Consider the following 6,964-nt stretch of genomic DNA (forward strand, 5'->3'; position numbering starts at 1 on the left):
GGGGTAAGGGTGGCAAACCTGAAGACCTTAGAAAAGAGCAGGGAATTTAATCACTTGGTTACACACATGCCTAAACCCAAAAGGTGACAGCCTAGACATTCTTCTCAAAGATGCTGTGTTTTTCTGTCTCAAGGATTCAAAGGTTATATGGGAATTCACTACAGTAGGCCTAGATAAGAAATAATGGAAGAGCCAAGGTTTGGTGAACAACACAGGGAAAAACAAGATAACAACCACCATGGGAAAAAGTGAGCAAAATATAAACTAAAAGACCAGGGACAATTTATACTAAAAAGAACTGAAGACTGGTAAAGAAAGAAACTCAAATAGCAGTTAGAAAATTGGCAACAGAGTGAGGAAAGCTACCAAAACCAGTTTTTGCAACTAGAGAGAAGGGTCTGTCTGCTTTGATGACTTCCCTATAGCCCAGTTGTCAGGAAGGCGGGAGGTCTGATGGGGAGAAGGCTAATAGGGAGAGCTGTCTAGAAAATAGGTTTGTTTTTTCCTGTGGAAAACATGGTGCTTTTCCTCTAAAACCAAAACATTTTTACATTTCAAAGAGACAATCAAAATATTTCCAGGGTATTTTCAGTGGCAGAATTTTGGTGGGTTAGGGATTAATTTCTAGTAAGAAAAGTCATATGAAAATGGTGTCCCAAAAGTACCAACACAGGTCCTCTGGATGCTGAGCTACTGACAGAGTAAATAGTGAGAAGGGAGCGCAGCTTTCAAGGAACAAGTGCACCAAAGGTCCTTTTCCTGGTGCTGGTCTCTCTGGTGTCATTCTAGCCAACCACCTGAACCAGGCATTTTTTGATTACCACTAGCTCTTTATAGCCCAGATCAAACTTGTTTACTGAGCTCTTCTCTATGTTTTCTACAATAGTGTTTACTGGGTCAGACATATTTTCATTGCATGAACATTTTATTTCACATTTTTACAGGTACACTGTGTGCAGTTTGGCTTAGAGAAACTTGTTTTTTCAATAGAACATCTATAGAATGTTATTACCAGACATTTAATGGAACATTTTTACAGTGATGGAGTTTTGTCAGAAAAGCAGCAGTTGATTGTGTCTGTGTGTAAAACTGATGTGTGTGAATACTTCTGCCCTGGTACAAAATAAAAAGAGCATCTGAAGTTCTGTAAGAGGTAAACTAACCTCAATACTAGATATTTTAACAGATACACTGCTTAAATTCCTCCATAAAAAAACTCAGAAAATTTTCAGGGAACGTTAGACATTTTTTTCCTCCATTCATCTTCATGCAGTTCAAGTTTTTGCTGTGTAGTTGGTGTTATTTTTTATCAGGACAGAAGACCAATTCTTGTAGGACCATTTTTTTCCCAATTATTCTGTAGGTTTCCAAAACAAAAGAAAAAAAAGGATTCTAGAACTAGTGAAGGAAACTGTGACCTCTCCAGGTGTGACTGGGCTACTTTTCCTTCAGAGGTTATTGTGTAAGAACAATTTCATTATTTTATTTCTGTGCCTTACAAAGACTTGTTCCTTTACTAGTACATGGGACAGGTGTACATTACACCTCCCATAGCTACAGTAATAGGACATGAAGATCAAATGAAATGATGAAGTTTGCTTGTGGAAATAATTTACCTACCTATGCTTTCATATAAAGGAGGTTAACTAGATCTTTCTTGACTTTACAGCTATTCTAAAATTGTAAATTCTGAAGGGTTCAGAGGTGCTGAGATGCTCAGGAAATAGAGTAAATCTAGCCAAAAATCGCTAGAAACATCCATGGGGGTCAGAAGCTTAGGCTAGCTCCCCTTTAATGAAATAATTTGGTGTGTAGTTTTCATGTTGTAAAACTACATGAAATATGCCGATGAATTACACTGTAGTCCTTGCTGAGTATTTCTCCCCATACAATGATACAGCATGTCAGTAGAAACTTTGCTTTCATGGCTTGTTCTGTAGGATGTTCAGTTCCTTTCACATGATACAGCAGTGGTTTTAATGCCTAGACTTGGTTTCAGAAAACCTTCCATTTAACCTCTTGCAGAGAAGCCCGTGTTTTACATACATCCCACCCACTGAAAGTGTTGTGCTCAAAATGTCTCTGGGTTTATCCATCTCTCTCCTGTCTTTATCTGTCCTTCTATCCTATTGTCAGCCATTCTTGACATGGGTAAAGCTGGGGCTATCATGAAAAGAGAGTACTGGGTAAAGAGTATTGCGAGCAAAGTGGAAAGCAATGCAGGAGAGCAAAAAAAGGGATTAACATATTTTCTGTGCAATTCTTTCAAAGATTGTTCACTTGGAATCCCAGGGTACCATTGCAATGTTTGTTGCATTTTTATAGACAAAAGGGGTATTTGCTCTGTGAGTGCTACAGCATTGGGAGGATGAAGAGCTTTGGTTACCGGGCTGTTTGTGATCTCAGCTCACTACTCGGGAGACATTTTTGCTCCAATGACCTCTAAGCTGCCTTTAGTTTATTGATTGGCTAATAGGGAAAATTGATTTTTAACTAACTCACCAGTTTTGAGACCCGAACACAGTTGTCACTTCCAGTAAGTGTACTTTTACTCAATCATATAAGTTGTCTCAGTCATCAATTCATTCTGGATGCTGCAAAAGGTAAGGATGTGCCAAAAGGTTTGGCAAGGAGCCCAGACACAGAAGACATAGTCCAGGACAATCTGTAGATAAAGTGTGTTTAATATTATGTTATGCCTATCATACATGCTCTGGTCTTGGCAGAAAACAGCTGGCTATACCTAAGGGGTAATGGGCTGAACATAAGAAAAGGCAAAGTCAGGGGATATCAGGGAAAGATATCAGGGAATATCAGAGGAAGAATATCAGGGAGATGCTTCTGAAGTGAGGTGTCTCACTTGTAGGTCAGCTTTTCTTGCCCTGAGACCTTTAAAGCTAAAGTAAAGAAGTAGCAGAAGATGTCATGTATAGAAATATTGGCCTGAACTGGTCCAATAAGAAATGGGATCTCCCAAGTGACCTTTTCAAATTCTAATATCCATGAGCTGAACTGATAGATTTCACAGATATAAGTGGTGCATCATATTTTGTAAGTGTCCTCCTGCAAGATCCGAGTTCAGGGGTTCCAAGTGTCATGCCCTCACTTGTTCTCAGCTCACCTGTATGCTTGCGAAGTGCCAGCCAAGCTGAAAACCAGGGTGGGGAGTGTAAGCTGGGGGTGACTGAGCTAGAAGAGGCTGTTGGTTTTTATTGTTCATTTGTTTTTTACAAACAACAAAAAAGGAAATGTAAAAGAAATGTCATTTTGGGTTCATCTGAAATATTCAGTTTGCCCAGAGCAATGTGTTCTTATTTTCAGGCTGTTTAATCAAAAACAATTATATTACATTTTACAGGAAAAGGAGCACCAGTTGGAAATGGCAAAATGAAACATGAGAAGAGCAAAGTGAAATGCATTCCTTTTTTAAGAAGAAAAATCTTGGAACTAAAGATTTCAAAATTTTCAGAAACTTTTTTTTTTTAAATTGAAAATATTTCTCTGTGTCCAAACAAACTGGTGAGTAGTTCTGTACCCCTTCCTTCAAACTCTTATTTTCTGAGTGAATTTAATATATGTAATTCTTCTTTATCTCATTCTGGGTTCAGTGTATAAACATTAATGTATATTAATTAATGTAATCACATGAATAGCTTCACTGACTTGATTGAAGTTGCTTATGATAATGGCAGGTTTTGCTGGGAAGGCTGTTACGAGTCTGGTAAGCTAAGTCTGTGAATCTGGAGAATTCATGCACACAGCAGCTGTGCAAACAAGCCATTTGGCATCACAAATATCTTAGTTTGCAGGATCCCATCTCATATATGGGGATTACAATTTTGCAATCTATAGGTGACCTGTAATATACAAACCTATCACCAGATGCTGGTATGGAAATACAGGCTAAATTCTGCAAACAGTTCCTTGAAATGAGCAGTAAAATGTGTGTGGATGCACCAGGGCCAGGAACTAAAAAAACAACTACTAATTTGGAACTTATCTGGTATGGCACCCCACAAAATTCATGCTTATAAAAACCCCTAGGCCCTCCAACTTGGTTCAGATTTTTTTGTTCCAAGCACAGACATTTCCTGACAAATCTCTTTGGACAGATTTTTTCCTTAGTACATCTGAGCTGCATTTCCTCACATGACAAACAAGACTGCAAACTGATAAAAGCCAATCTGATGCAGTGCAACCTGGTGCCACAGATGAAAAACAGCAGATGAAAACATCTGAATTTGCTGAAAATCCTTCAGCAGGATAACTAGGTGTGGTGCAAACATGCTGCTGGGGAAGATGGAATGTTTGAGTCTTGGTTCACAGTGGCAAAACCAAAGGGTTACAAAGATCATGATCTAGAGAAAGGGTCATGACACCTTCTCATTTATACGTGGGCACATACTGAAATTTTCATTCTTACCATTTTTTTCCTCTTTTTTGGTCTGTCAGCTACACAGAATTCAAATTTAAACATCTTTTTTAGCTCACAGCTAGACTACTGTTCTTCAAGAGATGGAAAGTAAAGAAAGTAGCAATGCTCTGAAGTACGTTCTTGGCTTCGGACCACATCTTAGCCTATAATTTATGAACATGGGGACTTGCAAAAGAGGTAAAATCATATTGCAAGTGTCTACAGGCGGGATGTGGTTCTATATTTACTAATAGCTATTCTAAAATGTACATGCCGGTCTCCATCATGTAAAATATGTAGCTAAGTGTAGCTGGCAGTATGGCAAATCTTAAAGGATACTTTTAATTGAATGCTGCAGATTTTGATTATATACCATAAGTTTTACTGTTGTTATGTACTCCACAGTATTCTCTGGGGGTGAAGGGGACTGCAAATGTGTTACAAGAACATTAAAAAGTAATGTCTTAAAATTGTGTCACACAAAGGAAAACTCCAACACATTTGTTGATTATTTTGAGGAAATGTTACCTCGGAAATTGGACATAAAAGCACCTGCAACCTGCACGCATTGAGTGCTCCCTTACTCTGCAGTAATCTCACTAATTTCTGTGGGACTATTTGAGAACAACAATACTGATCCCTAGGTAAGGAAAAGAGTCTGCTTTTTACTGTTAAATACAAATCTTGACCTCATCACTCTTAGATCATGCTGTAGATAGATGCTAGTTTACTAGAAAAACGGAAGCAAACATCCAGCCCAAGATATTCCTTTTAATCTCTTATCTGCATTTCTTTCTTGCATTTCACTGATGTTTATGGGTATTTTAGGTTCTTTATGTCTGTGTTGAAGTGTTGCCCTCTGTCAGAAGCAATCAGACATGTAATAGACTGTGGGCAACTTAGCTTAGGCTAGAGAAGCTCATTTCTCAAGACTCCAAAAGGCATCAAAAGCTTGCTTTTTAAAAGGCATGCTGTTTACATGCTGTTTTAGTTTGTCCTCAATAATTTATTACCTACTAATGTCTTTTTTTCAGTCTTGCTTATTCTCAGTGGAGGCAGTTGGATTTTATCTGAAGGCATGGTCATTGTGAGGATGTGGAGTAAAGAACGCTGAATGGTTTATCCATTAAGGCCTAGAGTTTCACAGACTTGGGCTTTCACAGAATATTTTCTCCTCTTCAGTGAGGAGTAGATCTATTAAATCCATTTAAATAGGCATATGGGGAAACAACTGATTTTTTGAAACACTTATAAATGTTAGACAAATATACCTGATTTCTGATGTTTATTACGTTTTTATGTTGAGTTTGAATTTGCATCTTCATTTAGAAGTGCTAAATGTTAGGACTGTCTGAGGCACTACCTGTGCTGCTTCTGTTGGAGGATCATCACTGTTTATTATATCATGTTATGCAAAACCAGTTCAAAATTGCATTTTACAAAAACCCATGGAACAATTTTAAGCAGGATCACTGATTAACTGGATGGTCTGCTCTTCTGAGATCTTGTTAGTACTGGCTTGAATTTTATACAGTTTTACTCACTGAATCAGTATGCAAAGTCAAACAACAGGTTTATAACTCATTCACCTAATCATGTTTACATTACACTAGCCTATGGAAGTCCCAGCCCAGACCACATTCCTAGCGAGAGCCCTGCCTTTCTCTGCAGGTCAGCCCTGGCTATAGTGTATCAAAGATACATTATTAGAATAATTTATGTTATTTTGATCTCACCCATTTGATAAATTACATATTGCAATGTCTAATGTGTTGCATAGACGAGTTAACAGCAGATGCTGTCCTCATATTCATATTGCATATGTGTCTGTATGCATGTATATATCCTTTTTTTTCTATGTTCTATTTATACTTTCTGGTTTTCTCATATTTTGCTTGTTCCTTTTTGTTAATTATATGGCTGTTGCATTACACTGAACTTGTGTCTTGGCATCTTTTACAAGAACACATTTTCTTACTGTGCAGTTTTTTGTACAAAGATTAGAACACCTAAATTTTTTTGTGTGTGTCCAGTGTTCTGAATTCAGATGTACAGAAAAATACATCTCTGCTGGAGAAGCCCTTTAGCCGTGATTTTCAGTTTCTACCTTTCTATTATTTGTATGTTTTCATTGACACTCGGAGACATGGCTGGAATAGCTGGCATATACTAAACACTAGCACCCCTGAAGTCTTTATCTTTGTTGTTTCCTTCTACCCTCAGCATTTTGATTTAGCCAGTTTATGCATCTTGAAGCCAGAAATCCCTTATGGAAACATTTCAATTCAGCTCATTCATATAATGTATTGATAAAACCTCTCTCTCCCTCTCTCAGGTTTCAAAAAGCCCCTGCCATTACCCTGGCAGCATCTGCGTTAGTTCCCCTATCCACCCACATCTGGTGAGAGTGATGAGGATCATGCATAATGCAAAAGTGGAGCTGCGCTTGGGATGTGGCTTTCAAGGCGGTGTTTGTACAGAGATCTCACAGGTGCATGTGCTGGCCTGAAGAGAGCAGCCCTGGGAATCCATTAGGCAGCTGTTTGGATT

The sequence above is a fragment of the Buteo buteo genome, chromosome 21 (genome assembly GCF_964188355.1).
Source record: "Buteo buteo chromosome 21, bButBut1.hap1.1, whole genome shotgun sequence".
In the NCBI taxonomy this organism is placed as follows: domain Eukaryota; kingdom Metazoa; phylum Chordata; class Aves; order Accipitriformes; family Accipitridae; genus Buteo; species Buteo buteo.